Source organism: Haliotis rubra, unplaced genomic scaffold (genome assembly GCF_003918875.1).
Source record: "Haliotis rubra isolate DU_JTF1 unplaced genomic scaffold, ASM391887v1 Scf1042, whole genome shotgun sequence".
NCBI classification, from domain to species: domain Eukaryota; kingdom Metazoa; phylum Mollusca; class Gastropoda; order Lepetellida; family Haliotidae; genus Haliotis; species Haliotis rubra.
Window position 1 is genome coordinate 116,095 of NW_025764940.1, and position 17,976 is coordinate 134,070.

Below are 17,976 nucleotides of genomic sequence, written 5' to 3' on the forward strand. Positions count from 1 at the left end.
TGCACCGGGCGTGCTGTACATGGGATGATGTACTGCGTACTGTACACGGGATGGTGTACTGGGCGTGCTGTACACCGGGTTCCAATACACATGATGCTGTACTGTACGTACGCTGTAACACGGATGCTGTACTATGGGCGTTCTGTTACAAAGAGATGCCGTACACGATGCTGTTACTCGGCGTGCTGTACAGGGATGCTGTATTGGGCATGCTGTACACTGGATGATGTACTGGGCGTGCTGTACACGGGATGGATGATGTACCATGTGCTGTACAGGGATGATGTACTACGCGCTACTATACACGGGATGATGTACTGGGCGTGCTGCAGCACGGTATGCTCTACTGGGCGCGCTGTACACGGATGTTGCACTGGGCGTGCTGTACACGGGATAATCTTACTACACGACCGCCACACGGAAATCGATGCACTGGGCATGCTGTATACTGGATGCTGTCCTGGGTGCGCTGTACACACGGGATGATGTATCTCATGCGCTGCGTACACTGGATGATGCACTGGGCGCGCTTTCGCACTGGATGATGCACCGGACGCCGCAACACGGTACGCCGTACACACGATGCCGAACTGGGCGTGCCGTAAACGGGCTGATGTACACGGATTGATGTACAGGGATTATGGCACTGGGCATGCGCCGGCCAACGGATGATGCTGCACTGGGCACGTTGCAATAACGGACGCTGCACTGCACGCACCAGGCACGGGATGACGCAATAACGATGCTGTAATTCCCCAGTGCGGCTGCAATTAACGGATGCTGTACCGGGCGCTGTTGCACACAGGATGCCGCATTGACACGATGCCCGTACTAACGGATGATGCCGTACAACGGATGATGCACCACCATGCGCTGCACACCGGATGATGCACTGGGCAAGCTGCACGCACGTGGATGCCGAACTGGGCGCACCGTACACCGCGGATGCCGCACACGATTTGCCAAAATCGCGCGCCAAACACCCGAACGTCAGTACAGAATTGCGCCGCGCACGCGATGATGCACCGGGCGTACTGTTTTACGGGATGATGTATGTGACCATGCGCTGTACACCGGATGATGCACTCTATGCGCAATGCACACGGATGCTGTACTGGGTGTGCTGTGCACCGGATGAGGTCCCATGCGTGCTGTACGGGATGATGTACACACGATGATGTACCGGGCGTGCTTCGTACCACCAGGATGATGTACTGGGCCTGCTGTACACGGGATGATGCACTGGGCGTGCTGTACAACGGATGATGTACCCGCTGCTGTTGAACCTCTTCCTCACTATATTTGAGCTTTGTGTTTCTCTGAAGTCTAAAACCAAACTCAGTCAGTCAGTCAGTCTGAAGTCTGACATTGTAATATATGTGGTTATGTTATACGTAGTTGAAACGCGGAACCTCCTCACCCCACTGCTGTGGTATAATGGTCTGTCCCTTGAACACAAGATTGAGTTATATCATGGCGGCAGACATCAGGAATGGATTTCACATATAGTACCCATGTGGGGAATCGAAACTGGGCCATCGGCGTGACGAGCGAACCACTGGACCACCCCACCTCCCTTTGAACACAAGACACGGTGTATATCGGTGTTCTCAAAGCTATAAACACTGAACGTGGTACTGGGTTTGTAGAAATTTTACACTTATATATAAAAATATGACGTTTTCACTGGGTTTATAGAAGTATCCTCACTTCTTGGACGTGGTTCTAGGTATACTCTATTATGACTTATTCTTAGACATCAAGTACAGGAATGCTATTGATAGATGACCCTTTACACTTCTTTTGGCATTTGTTTCCATTAGATCATTGAGCGCATATTTCTTGATGTCATGTGAAGGGGTCCAGACTCGATTGTTTACATACCCCGCCATATAGCTGATGTTGCTGAGTGCGTCGTAAAACTAAACTCACTAACTCACTCATGCGTGAAGGACACAGAAATGAGCATTCACTGTTGGATGATCATTAATACATGTGAGTTGATGCACGTGAGAAGCTGAGCCGGATCTCTTTGTTTATACGCATACTGAAACAGTGGCCGCCCCTCACAATCCAGTATATATCGTCAATGAATTAGTCATTCAGGGGACAGAAACACGGACGAATGTTTACATTCGGAACTGCCAATCTTTTTCGACTTTTATTTGCTATTTACAGATTTAGCGAGTGAGAATGTTTTTACGCCGCTTTTAGCAATATTCCAGGTACATGACGGCGGGGGACATCACAAATGGGCTTCGCACATTGTACCCATGTGAGGAATAGAACCCAGGTCTTCGACGTGACGAGCGAACGCTTTAACTACTGCTTTTACCTCATCGCCCACTATTTAGAGAGATTATATTGAGTGTTTCGTGAATTAATATGTATCTCAGATTAATGACGTGGAAAAAAGGAGATATTTTCAAAGGTGGAGCCTTTTCCACGTGAGATAAAAGCTACACCATCTTCGTGATACTTATGAAAAGTCCTTTTTTCACATACTTCGTTTGTTGTCGGTAGTTTTATTTTAACAATACACAAAAAAATAATAGAAATCTAAGTCGCAATATCTAACCTTGACTGTGGTCAAATGTCATACGAAAAATGTGTAAGGAGTCACCGACCTAGCTTAGAGTAACTAATAACATCGATCACTGGCCATCAAATAATTCAAAGTGTTTTATGTTATTTTATTCACATATCTTATAAACCAGGATTAACTTAAACTGTTCTTCTTTTCGCATGTCGATTGCAAATGAATTCATAGCATATCACAGGTGTGTGACATATTTTTGTACACTTGAGTACAACCCTCCCCCATGGTTGGTTTCGATAAAATAATCTTTGGGTCAGGAGATAGCAGCTCTTCTGTTAATCACATACACACATGCTGTATACAAATACTCTCTGTCAGTGATGTAACATATTTAATGCCCACTTGAATTTCATTTTCAAGATTTGAAAAGTTTGTTAACATGTCACTAAACGAGACCATATCACCCCTGTACTCTCATCATTACACTGGCTTCCAATCAAGTTTCGGATTGACTTCAAACTTCTTTGCATTGTGTAAAAATGTTTACATAATCAAGCTCCTTCATATCTCTCTGAACTTCTCACTGTGTACTCCCCTACCAGAACTCTCAGATCTCAAGACCAATGTCTTCTCTCCGTTCCCAAAGTTCTCCTTTTTTCTTTTGGCAAGAGATCTTTCCAGTACGCTGGTCCTACTCTGTGGAATTCTCTCCCTCTCCACATAAAGCAGTCATGCACATTGGAAACTTTCAAAACTAAGTTGAAGACTTTCTTTTTTTCCAAACCCTATCCCTAAAATCAATCTTTCTGTCAACAATTTCAATGCATACTTATTTTGCTATTTTATCCTCTGTATGCATTGTATGTATGCTTTTATGTAGCGCCTTGAGCATGTATCAGTGGGTGGAAAATGGCGCGCTAAAAATATCCATTATAATTATTAAGTGGACGTGAACGTTGCGGCCGATGCCAACATTTGGAGTAATGTCCTGTCTACAGGTTGATAAGAATCTGCTCACATGGCGCCCTCACTGCACGTCCCAGCACGATGGAGGACTTATAATCGTTTGTGGGCTAGAAAAGCATAAACATGTCATATATTCAGCGTACCCTTGAAGATCCTGGTTAGAATTGGTCTTCAGCAACCCATACTTGTCGTGTAAAAGACGACTAACGGGATCGAGGTGGTCAGGCTCGCTGTCCTGAGAGGCGACTAGCTGGATCGGATGACATGGCTGATACATGTCATCGTATCCCAATCAAGCGTAGATCGATGTTCCTAATATTGATCACTGGATTGCCTGGTCCAGACTCAATTATCTACAGACTGCCGCGATATAGCTGGAGTATTGCTGAGTGCGGCGTTAAACAACAATCAACCAGCCAACTATATATTCAGTTAAAACTCATCCTCCTCTTATTGAGTTTTATCGAAAACAATAACAACAGTCCACTTTGTAGTAAACGAGAACTACATGAAACAGGAACACCAGCCGTGATTTTTGCTCACCGACGACTGAAGATTCATGTTACAAGCACCCGCAGGGTCTATCTGTCCCTCGATACTCGAGCTCACTGTCTAATCTCGGCACGGTGAATAATGAAATTCTGAATTGGCTCTGTTTAGTTTAAAACTGTTCCACCGTTGTCTAAACTAACGGCTAGGCACAGAAAATTCCTTTCATTACCTTTAAGAAATTAAAAAACAGCTTATCTTATAATGTTTATTGTTCATCATAAAATTAACTTCCAATTGCTAGTGTCAGTTTGTCAATGCCGATGAAATGTGTAAGATGAAAGCCTAGAATTATAACAATAAAATGCAAAAATGATGTGCTGCAATGAGTATTATATTGAAGCAGTATATTACATCCACGGAGTTATATTGCTCCGCTCAGCAAGGAGGCTGATAATACAGTTCACTGTTAATTGAATATTTACTAGAATGAGTTAACGTGTTTTACCCCATTTTTGTACGAGGACAAAATATAAGGAGTGCTAGGAAATAGGATTAATAGGACATCTTTAAAGATTAATGTTTACCCATTACCATGCATGTAAGTCAAAACTTGTGAATGAACGATAAGGTAGGCTGTCTTCCGGGTTCTCTGTCTTGTTATATTTCTTGGTGAATCTGTAACGAAAAGGGTAATGATATCTGAAAATGGCAAGTTTGAGAACTGTGTAATAAAATTATTAAAATGTGAGAGTACATGTCACAGACGATACACAAAACACGACAACCTCCCCGCTCAGCGAGTGTGCTCAAACTGTGGTCAGTGATTGAAGCGGACATAGAAGTTACCTGTCGACAATATGTCTGTTGAACACTCAGATGTAAAAATATCGTCCAACAACTGCTTTGTCGGTCTCATTGTTTAGTAAATCGTATAAGAAGAGTTTAAAATACTAACAATGATAGTGTTATCGTGATATAAACTATACATATGTGTTTTCAGGCGGTAAGTGTCTATTTCTGACTACTGACAGCTAACCAGCTCAACTAACAATTTCTGACGAAATGTTTGATGGAGTGTTTATTTCATTGTCAATCAATATGAAAATGTATGAAAAACATTAAGAATACCCATACAAATATTTTCACAGAGTTATAATTTCTATTTAAAGCACAATTATCACACAATTCACACACAGACGAAAATGGCAGGCGATATTTAGTGCGCTGTTTTGTAAACATTGAAACGAGGTTGACAATAAAATGTCTAATTTGTTGTCTGAAGTATGGGAAAATTTCTTAAATTGTAAACAAAATGTATATTTCCAGGTCCTAAACTACAACTGTCCGCTGCTCGAGCCAACACAGGCTGGTGCCACGTAACTACAGACGGTGAGCTGGTGAACTCGCCGCCCGCCACACAACACAGACACAGCGGCAGGTTACGGAAATATGAGGTACATGTGCCTCCACCCCCATCCCCCTTCCTCCATCCCCCTCTACTGTCACCCCTGTCCCACACACACCACGATACTGGGAGACCCACTCTAGGGTGGGTGTGGTGGGTAGAGGGTTCTGGTGGCTTGTCATGGAGATGGGTGTGAGAGAGGAGAGCCGGGTAGACAGTGGGTGGTGTGTTTGTCACCAGCGCCGCTCCTGGTGTGTCAGTGTACGGAGCTGTGGCACACACCAGGCGAGTCTCTGTACCAAGGTGTGGCAGCAAGGGAAGCGGGGGAAGTGTTACAGTAACACAATGTCTGCCACACCCGGCACACAGGCCACCCTCCACTATGGCGTTGTGCTGGATGTGGGGAAGGGGGAGAATCGCCTTCATTGACCTCGACAGAGAGGTTGTTTTAGCCAAGGTGAATGGTGAGTGGAGCGAGTCTCTTCTTCCCATGTTTGGTGTTGGGCCGCCAGGTCTCTACACAGTCAACATGAAGGTGATAAGTGGGGCAGATATCACCATGACTGACACCAAGAAGTCACTTATTTATGACGCCTTGAATTAGACAATGAAATAAACATGACATTGTGTAAACTAGTAAGTGTGACATATTTATTTAAACTGTCAAATGTAATTGTAGTGATTGAGGCGGACGTAACAGTTCTCTGTTTATATACTTTTGATCAGTACAAGAATGTAACGAGGTCAGCTAAATGTGATGTTTTTCTACTTGACTGGATTCAGGGGGATGCTACAAACATTTTACATCCACACATGGCTATTGTTATGATTATTATTCTGCAGTAGTTGACCAGTTTATCATACATTTCATACATGTCTGGGAAATGTCACAACAAATAACTGAATCCACAAATTCATCAAAGTTATTTCGAATCATGAATTTATTAACATGTTTAGTTTCTACTCTGTAATGTAAACGACATCAGAGCTTAACATTCACTATATATATCTCTCCGATTTGATTGCGGGGCGGTTCGGTTGTTAAAGCGTCTGCTCATCACTCTGAAGACACGGGTTCGACTCCCCTCATGGATAAAATGTGTGGAACCCATTTCTGGTATTCTGGTATACCGAACCCAGTCAGAGCGGGTGTGCACTCAAGTGTAACGGCTGGTTCATTTGCAGATGCCTTCACGGCTAATTGTGTGTATAGAGAGAGAGAGATGTTGGGTTTTGTAAATACATGCTCATTTTTTGTGTATAACATTTTGCAATCAACAGACATCATAACATGTCATGTGTTCAAGTATCACACCTGCCTGTCTGTGTAATTACATAATGTGACAGAGACCGAACTCGGGCCATAAATCAATGCATTTTGTTTATGGTGTATAGCCTGATTGGTGTTAAGTTCAAATTGCATGTGGTCAGTGATAGCAGCTGTGTATTGAATATTGTCATTAGCAGACAGGCAGGCAGACACACAGGTGTCAATAAAACAAGACATTGAGTTTTGTCTGTGACAACGACATATCTATATCACAGTTAGAAATTCTGTCAACGCTAAATAATGACATTGCTTCTAAGTGTCGAACTGAGAAAGTGTCTCGGTAAGAAGAACGTGTGGTGAAATAGACAAAAGAAATTATATAAACAGTTAATTTACTGTCATAACATATAAAAAGCTCGCGCCTGTGAGATATCAACAAAACATTAGAAAAATAGCTCACACACCAAAGCCTTCACCGAGTATTCACCCGACAACCCGCTTCCAAGCTGCGCTGAACCTGTTTTACTTGCGCACGTGCTATGAGCGCAGCCCAGCTGTTGAAACCCGTTTTCCCCAGAAAAGTCTGGGGAAAATTAGTGAAACGTTTGAACTCCGATTTCGCGCGGTTTTTTCATCGCGTTATTTTTCAACTTTATAAGTTGAATTTGCATTTTTGACGATTTGTTTCGGTATGACCATACCGAAAGGTATCAGAATCTGCCAAGTTGTGTTTTACGTTGCATGTGACCTTTTACTGTCGGCGTGCGGATTTTGTGAACCCCTCCACGCACGGTCATCTGTTTTCGTTACACTTTTCAAAGAAGTGCTATGAAAGAGTCCTAACCTCAGGATACGAATAGGCAAAGCTTGAACTTTATAAGGATGCTATATATCGGGCATTCTTTTCGACATTCCAAACAAACACAGAGGCCGAAATGTCAACTTGGGACGGAGACCGAGAGAGTTGCATTCCGGACGCGACGTTGATTGCAGGTGAGTTTTAAGATGTAGTTGGTTTGGAGCAACATAAACACTCCAGTACTAGCTGGCTGTATAAAGAAAGAGTTGACGGAAAAGTGCGTCATAATTTGCGCTCATGTCCTATTTTCTATCAGAGATATATTTTCACAGCCACTGTTACTGTTACCCAGTAGGGCCAAGTCATCTTTTTCCCGAGACGGAATGTTGGGTGTTTTGTGGTGTGAGTGTGTGTGAGAGGATTGGGATGGGGTGAATCTGAATCTGTTGAATCTCACTCTTTCTCTCTTTAAGGCGATGTACAATAAATAAATGAAAAATGATCAAGCTGCTCTGCACTGGCATAAAACTAAGGTATCTATGTACCCCTTGTAAAAGCATCATGGCAGCTGTTAGTCCAGGAGGAGAATCTCAAAAGGGGCCTAGAAATAGGATTTCGTAGCCTCCCCAGTACTGATTTTGTTTGACACTATTTTCAGTTAGTATGATGTCTTGGGTTCATGAAAAGGCCTGTAATACTCTCAGATTGTGGTATCAGGGTTTTTTTACAGGCCATTATATGTGGTGGGGGTCTGCGAGCATTTTCGTCACATTTGGTTTGCTGCCCGACAACACTTCAAAGTTAATCATTAATAGTTTAACTACTATCAATCTGATGACTTTCATTTTGACTTCTGTGTACTGCTCAAGGATGTAGAAATTATTTGACATAATTTTGTTTGGGAAAAAAATCAAAATGGCCGCCATTTGGTTTTGTCGTGTTTTGCCTTCTCAGCACTTAAATCTACATAAAAATGAACACCGAATGTTTCCATTTACATCCAAAGTTGATAATTTTTATGTGTTTTGACACTTGTTTCTCCTAGAGTGATGGCTTGGGCACAAAACAAGTCATTTTGTATGGTCATATCGTGGTAATTTAATGTTTTACAGCTTATTCTTTGAGACAGGGGTATTTTTGCAATTATCCAACTTTTCATGGAAATGAGTGTGAGTGATTTATTTAATGGCAGTTGACATTATTTTTGTTACTAAAACGAGTTGTTTTTGTTTTCTCTTTACTTCTAGAGTGACGGCATGTTATTAGGGATTGTTATATATTACCCAGAATTCAAAATGGCCTCCAAAATTGCCGCCATTGTAGTTTAACTACGTATACTTAGTGGAGGACTAAATTTGTACCGATATGAAATCCAAAAGAAATCATTTGGTGTCTAATGTTTTATACAGTACAGGAATAGAGCTAAATTTCAATGATAAGGTCAATCAAAGCTTCACACTCCTAAAATATTTGATGAATTAACATTATCCAAAAAGTGTTTGAAAAGTATTCTTCATGGCAGATAACTACGTATAAGCTTTGGTTGTAGGTATTCAAATTGTTCTATCAGATAACTCTTAATCACTTTTGATACATCCATAAGCTTGCAATTAACCCTCCTTTTCACTTTCTTTCATTTCATATGTTACTTCATGTCAGAATCGGATCTGTAGAGATCGGGTTAGAATTGATCTTCGATAACCCATGCTTGTCGTAAGAGGCGACTAACGGGATGTGGTTGTCAGGCTCGCTGACTGGGTTGACACATGTCATCGTATCCCAATGGCGCAGATTGATGTTCATGCTGTTGATCCCTGGGTGGTCTGGTCCAGACTCGATTATTTACAGAAGACCGCCATATAGCTGGAATATTGCTGAGTGCGGTGTAAAACTAAACTCACTAACTCACTCATGTCAGAATCGGAGTCATCTACTGGCAACAAGTCAAAGGTGTTCAGGCAACAATCATCTGCCATACAAAAAGACATGCCTCTGTGCACACTATATCATTCTTTCTGCTGGCATGCTGACTTTTTGCATTACACGATGTCAGTTCAACCAATCCATGGGGAGCAAGATCTCTCGACATCAGAATAGGGATAAGCTGACCATCACAAATGCTCCAACCATGGTCAACTGGTGAAGGAATGTTCATGATTGGTTGCAGAGACTGTTTCCAAACATGGACTTGGTAGTTTACTCGTTCAATGTGATGTTTTAGACTGTTGGATGTTGGTGGGAGGTTTTCATTCAATATCTTGTGTCATCTACAGACATCACTGGATTATTTGGTACTTACATAGAACTCACAAACTGGCCACAAGATGAAATGAGTGTTTCTTGAACATCCAAATTGTCATCCATTTGTTGTGTGAAGCTTCTCATCCCTGGGCTTTACAGCCTTTTTGGGAATCAATGTAGAAAAGGTTTTCAGGTTTAGTCGATGTAAAGGTGACCACAAGTTTGTCCTGGAAGGGTTCAATCGACTACTTATGAAGTTATCCTTTGCTCTGCCCCAATCTGTTCAACATGCAAGAGGCTGTGAAACATATCCTTTGGGACAACAACTCAACTTCCAATGTTCACAAGATGCAGACATCATTCATTTGGAAGATTGAATGGATTTGTCATCAACCTTGATGTGAACATGGACATTCCTAGTGTTCATTTTACAATGGCTCATTCAAATGGAAAATTAGAAAAGAACATCAAAAGCAGTTTGTTAAATGAACTTTAAAAGGAAGCTTTTGGTCCTTCGCTGCTTATAATAGCAGAAGAGAGAGAATGTTGCCAGTTCATATAGTTGATGGAATGGCAAATTTGCAAATGTTCAGAAAGGAGCTGCTACCACATTTGGACACTTGGTTGATATGCATTGGGACAACTTCACTTCAATTCTGAATCGAACAGACTGCGTTAGAGTTGATGTTGTTTGGGACAGGTATGCCAGACAAGAGTCAATCAAAGCAGGGGAGCAAATCAAAAGAGGATCGCCAACGGCGCTAGAAGTCAAGATTGTTGGCAAAAACAAACCATATGTTCGATTAGGCTCCAAAATGTTCTGTGTTTATGACAATGAAATAGTTCTACTCAAGTGTATCTGCGTTTGTTCCAGTTTTACATATTAATTTATTGACACAAAGTGACATGCCATTTCTCATAATATATCATTGCAAAACTATGTCCACGGATTGTTTCATACAAAGTGTATCCAAGTGAAGTGCATACAAAAATGTGAAAAAATAGTATGTGAGATAAACGCATTCGTAAAACCGTCCATTCTACTGAAATAGCTCATCCAAGAGCACAATGAGAGATGACATATTCCAAACTGTGATGCTTGTCCATGTCAAGATCCTGAGAATTCTGTAGGCTATAAGAGTTCATCAGAATAGATTTGGGCTCTTACGGTGCCTGATCGATCTGCCTAATCTTATGGGAAGTCGATCTCTGAAACGTCTACTTTAAGAATATTGGTTGCTTATCAAGAAAGGAAAGTATCATTGTAAACGAAAAGTTCTAGAATACTCTTCTTCTTCTCTATAAACAAGTAAACAATACATTACACACCAAAATAATTTCAGTAGGTATTAGGAAGCTGTATAATCCGACACTCACTGGGACCGGGGAACATGTCGGATTATACAGCGTATCGGATAATTCACTGTCTCGTTGCTTGAATACTTTTTCAAACAATACCATACATTGTAACTGGCTTCATGAAATTGTTTGATAGCTATTTACTTGGTGAATAAAGGGAGAAAAACAAAGTCAGTATTTACATACACATGTATCATTGGTATTTATTCTCTTCAGTACAATGTACATAAGATTCGGACTATCCAATCACAATCATATTCACACTTTCATCAAAAAGTCCTCCATTGTAGCCGTTGACAGGTTGATTGGCTATTTTAGTCTAATATGGGGAGAGGATGTCGGATTGTACAGCGTGATAGTGTCATTGTTACCAGAAAATGGTATCGGAATTCTGAATGTACAGATGTCAGATAATTCAATATTAATATGATGACAATATAGAAGAACGCTGCCGGGGCCCAAAAATATATGTCGGAATACACAGATTGTCGGATAATTCAGAGTCCACAGTATAATAAATTAATCTCAAAGTTTTTGACGATTATCGTTGGCAGTTTGGCGGGATGTAGGTTTTAAAGGGGAGTATAGATATGTTCGTGTATTCCTGAGTTAAGTCACCCGTGAAGGTCCGGGATAGAATTGATCTTCAGTAACCAATCTTGTCTTAAGAGGCGACTAACGGGATCGGGTGGTCAGGCTCGCTGGCTTGGGTGACACATGTTATCGGTTCCGAATTGCGCAGATCGATGCTCATGCTGTTGATCACTGGATTGTCTAGTCCAGACTCGATTATTTACAGACCGCCACCATATAGCTGGAATAGTGCTGAGTGCGGCGTAAAACAAAACTCACTCACTAAGTTAAGTAAAAGTAGTATATCTAAATCTTTACAGTGCAGTCAAAAGCAAAGCCATGTGTAGGCCAGCAGCAAATGAAGCTTAATATTGTGGATTAGGTACTGGGTACTGCAGACTGACCATACATTTACTGTACATACGATACAAAGATGCCTGAAAGTGAGAATATATGTAGAATTCTGGTTTTCAACGGGCCTGGGCCCTCATAAAACGGCAAGGCAGGGGGACTGATGATCCCCTCTGAGATGCTATCTGTGCGTTGCTGTACCATCATGTTATTGTATATTTGACGCCGAATAAAGTGTTGTGGACCCGCTGAGGAACTTCTTTGTTTAAGGAGACAGATAGCCCAACTAAACAGCCCGGGATACAATATTACACATGATTGGATTAAAGTATTTGATTTCAAAAGTAGGTCCAATTCATTTATCTTTATCAGATTTGAGGAGGCAAGAGCATTAGGATTTTACTGGAAAGATACATGTACTGTCATCTTTTATATCAGTTCAGACTGCACATACTGCAATTTTGAAATATATACCCCAATGTATTAGGCGCGTTCGCAGCTCATGAACCTGCGACCCACTGCATTTTATAGACTGGGTGAAGCACGTGCTTTACATGTGCATTCTAGTCTGATCGCTTCTTTGAGCTAAAAAATTAAAATTGCCCTTAGTTTCAGGTTGTGCTTAATTAACGCTCATGTGTATATTTAGTTACAACACGTATACGCGCTACAGATGTTGATAAGGCGTTTAACATAGGCCTTAAAAGACATGTACATCTCAAAACGGCATGGCAGTTTACCCAATTCTAGAAAAAACTGAATAGTACACCTTATTTTAAAAAAGTAGAACTTATCTTTTACAAAGTAAGAGTAACACTTTCTTGATTTGGCTGTAGCTCATACGATGGTTTTAAAGATAAGACAATGATAAATTTGTACAATAACGAACTTTTACTTTGTGTTGTATGTATTAAGATTGAATATTATCAGCCAAATGACATGCTAGTAATGACAATTTAAAGAAAACCAGTAAATAAGTCAAACATTTTTACATTTAGTGTAATTTTCAACACTTTTGGACGGAACAGTGATTCCATTCGCCGACGTTGTTCCATTGTGCTTTATTTAGTGGTGATATGACGCCGAAGTTGCTATAAGAGATCTAATGTTAAATACTAATAACCACTCCACCTTTTAGTGCTTCGTCGATCATGTTTGTTTCTTTCTGATTGTATTATTCGGTTGTTGCTGCATTTTGATGATTCAGACGATGAGTTACACAATAACACCATATTTATGATGGGCATGCATAGAAGATTACTATTGCATAAAATCCATTTGCATACACCGTTTTTGCTTTCTCACTTAAACTAATACGATACTAATTCAAATACAACATGGACGCATCACACAAATACACATAAGTACATACCACATACACACAAAGTCATGTAAAGATGAATATATCGCTTTATCGCCATATCGCAGTATCGCTATATCGTCATGTCGCACTATCACTGTGTCGCCTGTTTATATCGCATTATCGCCGTATCGCTATATCGCAATATCGCTGTTTCGCCATTTCGTGTCGTGTTATCGCCATTTCGTGTCGAGTTATCGCACTGTCGTGTCGAGTTATCGCAATGTCGTGTTTTGCTATTGCCATATCGTGTCTTGCTATCGCCATATCGTGTCGTGTTATCGCTATTTCGTTTTTGGGTTGTATCGCAATATCGCTATATCGTGTCGCCATATCGCAATATCGTGTCGTGCTATCGCTTTGTCGCAATATCGCCTAGATTTTTCAGGGCGATAAAGCGATGGCCCGAATGAGCCACCATAGTGTATTGTACGTCTGAACATACAAATATATGCCTAATGTGCAGTACAGGTCCCGATACTCTGACCAGGTAACAAATACCGCCTTGGAACATGGTTTTATTAAACATAAGAAAGTGCTGGGAGTTCTCGAGTTGGGACTAGACAATCCAGTGGTCAGCATCATGAGCATCGATCGACACAAATGGGATTCGATGGCAAGTCAACCCAGTCAGCGAGTCTGACCACCCGATCCCGGTAGTAACCTTCCACGACAAGCATGGGTTGCTGAAGACCAATTCTGACCCGGATCGTCACAGGTATCCCATGCAGGTACACCCACTAGTAAATAGTAACCTTTATACAAGATGCCATTGGCCCATATTCACAATATTAGTGTATATTTTAAGATGTAACACACGTTATATTTAGGATTACACCTTCTTAGTAGAGTACAGATTCTAGTACTTTTGTTAGGTTGAATCCCATCCGGGATTCGAACACAAACCATCAGAATCAGCCACATAATCGCCAGCAAACAAAGTCAGCTGCCTATAACCCGCTCAACCAACGTGGTTTCCACCTTTGAATATACTACCCATCAAAAGTTTAGACTCACTTACAGCACTCACTTTATGTTATGTATATATATATATATATATCGAAGATGAATTTCTCCACTAACTTGGGGAACGAACTGCAAACCTTATGCAGATGAACTGTGCAAATATGTGCAAATATCGTGCATGTGAACTGCTGCGTTTTGGTATAAAGTTTTGTTAAGAATTCGCCAATTTCTACTGAGGTTCATCATTTATGGAACTCATGACAGTTATCTTTTCACCGTTATGAATTTGTTTTCCAATACATCAATTCATGTGTAAACAGCACCGTTAAACAGTATGGAATATTTTTCAAAATCTAGTTTAGAACAGTTGCCTGAAGTAAGTGGTTACATTTACACTAGTGAGTCTAAAGTTTTGATGGGTAGTATAGGTACAAATATGGTTTCACTTTGCTCCAAAGTACATCATCTATTGGGAGTTAGAACAATAACTATGAATCATCTCTCAAAGAGTTTGCATGGAAGACATATGTCTGAGTGTTTCATGTTTGTTGTTGATATAATAGTATTAAACTTCTGAAGAGAAGGTTGCTCTGCAAATCTTTTAAACAATTTTAGGTTCATATGCTTTTACAAATTAATAAAAATATATATCAATGATCTGGATAATTATTTTTGTATCACGTGTCTTCCATATTTATATTGTAATAAGAACAACATATTGCTGGTGCACATCATAACTTAAAAAGAGAATTTTTGAATACAGCTCAACACCAAAAGAAAAATTAAAGTAGTTAATTCATAAGCATTTTGGTTTTGATTTGCATCCATGCTAAAACTTTTGAGTGGGTACAAATTTTGATAAAAGAGCAGTTATATTATTAATATCATGTTAATATAGCATTTCCAACACACATACCAAATCGACTCGAAAAAATGTGAACATACCTTCTGTGTCTCGCCAAGCGTAGCCCCGCTAATCACACCATCTCAAAACATTCAGCCGTTCTTAAAACGTATACCCGTGAAGGTCCGGGTTAGAATTGATCTTCAGTAACCAATGCTTGGCGTAAGAGGCGACGAACGGGATCGATCTGGTGGTCAGGCTCATTGACACATGACATCGTATCCCAATTGCGTAGATCGATGCTCGGGCTATTGATAACTGGATTGTGTGGTCCAGATCCATTTATTTACAGACCGCCGCCATATGGCTTGAATATTGCTGCAGCGTAAAATAAACTCACTCACTCAATCTTAAAACATATTGCAAATACACTGCCAAATTTATCAAAAGTGTGCTAAAAATAAGGTTAAATTGGATGGGTGACCGGGTAAGTGGATTGATAGTGGAGGTGTGAGTCGGGTGTGGGATAGAGTTTGAGAGGCTTTAAGTGGAAGCTTTTACCAATATTCCAATAGAGGGGAAACAAACATCACAAGTTGTACGTTTGTGGGGAAGCAAACCCAGGCTATATATTGATGAGACAACGTTTCACCAAATTAGCCACTGTGAATTACCTATATGAACGAATGCAAATATTTCTACTAGGACATATGCATTCGTTTTCAGAAATCCGTACGAACTATTGTCAGCACTGAACATACAATTTGTGCAGAAAACAGTCAACCTAATAAAATGTCATCTTTTGTAAATGTGCAAAGCCATCGATGTTATATTGGTCCTTATCATATAAACATTTTCAGAAATGAACCGTCCCACACGTATTAAATTGTCTATCAATCGAAACAATGCAATAGACAGTGTTGCATTTAAGCAACACATTTCCGTATAGTGATATACAGCGAATAAGGCGCAACATATCCAAAGCACCACCTATCCCAAACTGACTTACAGCTGCAGCCGGTTCAAACAATGATGGTTACTTCCTGCAAATGTGTGGCAGTATTCACATCATATTACTTATTGTGATGTCACATTTATTTTAGGAAAGTCAAAATTCCCTTTTCAATCACAATTTCTGTTTCACTTCAGCATAATCCCCGTTAAGCCAACCGCTGTTTTCCTACTTTCACATTCTCTCTGGTACTGCCCAGTATCCTTCCTGGTGTGTGACCATTCCTGACTGTGTGTTCACTCTGAACATCTTACTGTTGTAACAAAAGTCACATATTACCCACTACTGTGTGTCTCACGTGAGTATACTTAAACCCCCATTTCGTGTTTGACTTTCTGGCTTTAGACTGGCTATGTGGATATAATCTTCATTTATAAAATTAGTCTTATTAACTATAAAATTAAAAGGTTTGAATGTTAAACATCATAGCGTTTCAAGTGTATCACTTACAACAACATCAACACATTTCATCCCACAAGAAGAAACATTGCGCGGTCGGTTGAAGTGGTGTAAGGGAGGTAACTCTGTGAGGACTTGAGGCCATGAGTGAACAAGGGATTTCCCCTCATCAACCTGTTTTCACTTACCGAGAAACTTGAATTACACAATCGTAAAAATATCTTTGTGTGTGCAGTATCTAAACAAACGGCTATTACGTGTGTTTATTTATTTCTAAGGACATATATGTACATGTATTCAAAAGTATTCTTAGGAAGATCATTGACTTGATAAAGAGTACTTTCGTTATCACCTACATTAAAATCCCGAGATTTGTGATCGCAATACACATACAAACTTCGCAGATACTTAGAACTTCCCCGGGAAATAATACACAGTTTTTCAGTGGGAATGCACCAGCCATGTTCATAATGGTTATCGGTGGTTTCTGAGTCAACGAATATATTTGTACATAAAGATCCATGGTTTATTAGTCTAGCTGAATGTGTGATTTTCCTCGTGTTCTTCCTCCACAAAAAGTATCCTTTATTTGAAGCATTTAAAACATGTAGAGTGATATGAAGGAATGGAAGTTATATTTATTTCACAGGTATATGGTCCAATACGATGGGGATATAAGGGATTTGCTGGCTGAGGCATAAAGTCATATTAACTCTAACACTGTTCTTTACTAGAGTCCGTCGTTCTTAAACACATTGTAATAAAACTACGCTATATGTTGAAGAGGTGCTAGTAAATAATATTTATCAAAAAATGTAAAATGAGGCATAAAACAATATTACCTCTATCTCTCACACATCGAAATCATAGAAAAGAATTATTTGATGAGGTGATTGTAAATAATACCATTTGTTAATAATATAACTATGCGATGACGAATAAAAAAATAACTCAATATCTCACACATCGCAATAAAAGTACGGAATTTGATTGAAGAGGGGCTAGTAAAAAATACGATTATATAAATTGTACACTTGTACGCTTAAAATGATATTGATTCGGTCTCTAACCCATTGAAAAAAGGGGCGGTGGGGGTAGCCTAGTGGTTGAAGCGTTGGCTCGTCACGCCGAAGACCCGGGTACGAATCCCCACATGGGTACAATGTGTGAAGCCCATTTCTGGTATCCCCCACCGTGATGTTGCTGGAATATTGCTAAAAGCGGCGTAAAACCAAACTCAGTCAGCTATTGAAAAAAAAGTGCAGTATTTGTCGAAGAGGTGCTTGTAAAAAATGAAATATACACAAACTGTACATTCGGTGATAAAACAATATAATTATATAAACTGTACACAGAGGGATACTACTATCTCTGTCTCAAACTTTCGCACAAGGTCACTG

The 17,976-nt window shown here is 40.2% G+C and overlaps 1 long non-coding RNA gene across 1 annotated transcript; it reads left to right on the forward strand.

The window, feature by feature from the left end:
• Positions 1-1,327: 1,327 nt before the first annotated feature.
• On the forward strand, positions 1,328-17,649 carry LOC124274882. Its single transcript, XR_006898060.1, has 3 exons — positions 1,328-1,353; positions 13,822-13,826; positions 16,912-17,649. It is a non-coding gene; the product is annotated as an uncharacterized LOC124274882 (long non-coding RNA).
• Positions 17,650-17,976: the final 327 nt, after the last annotated feature.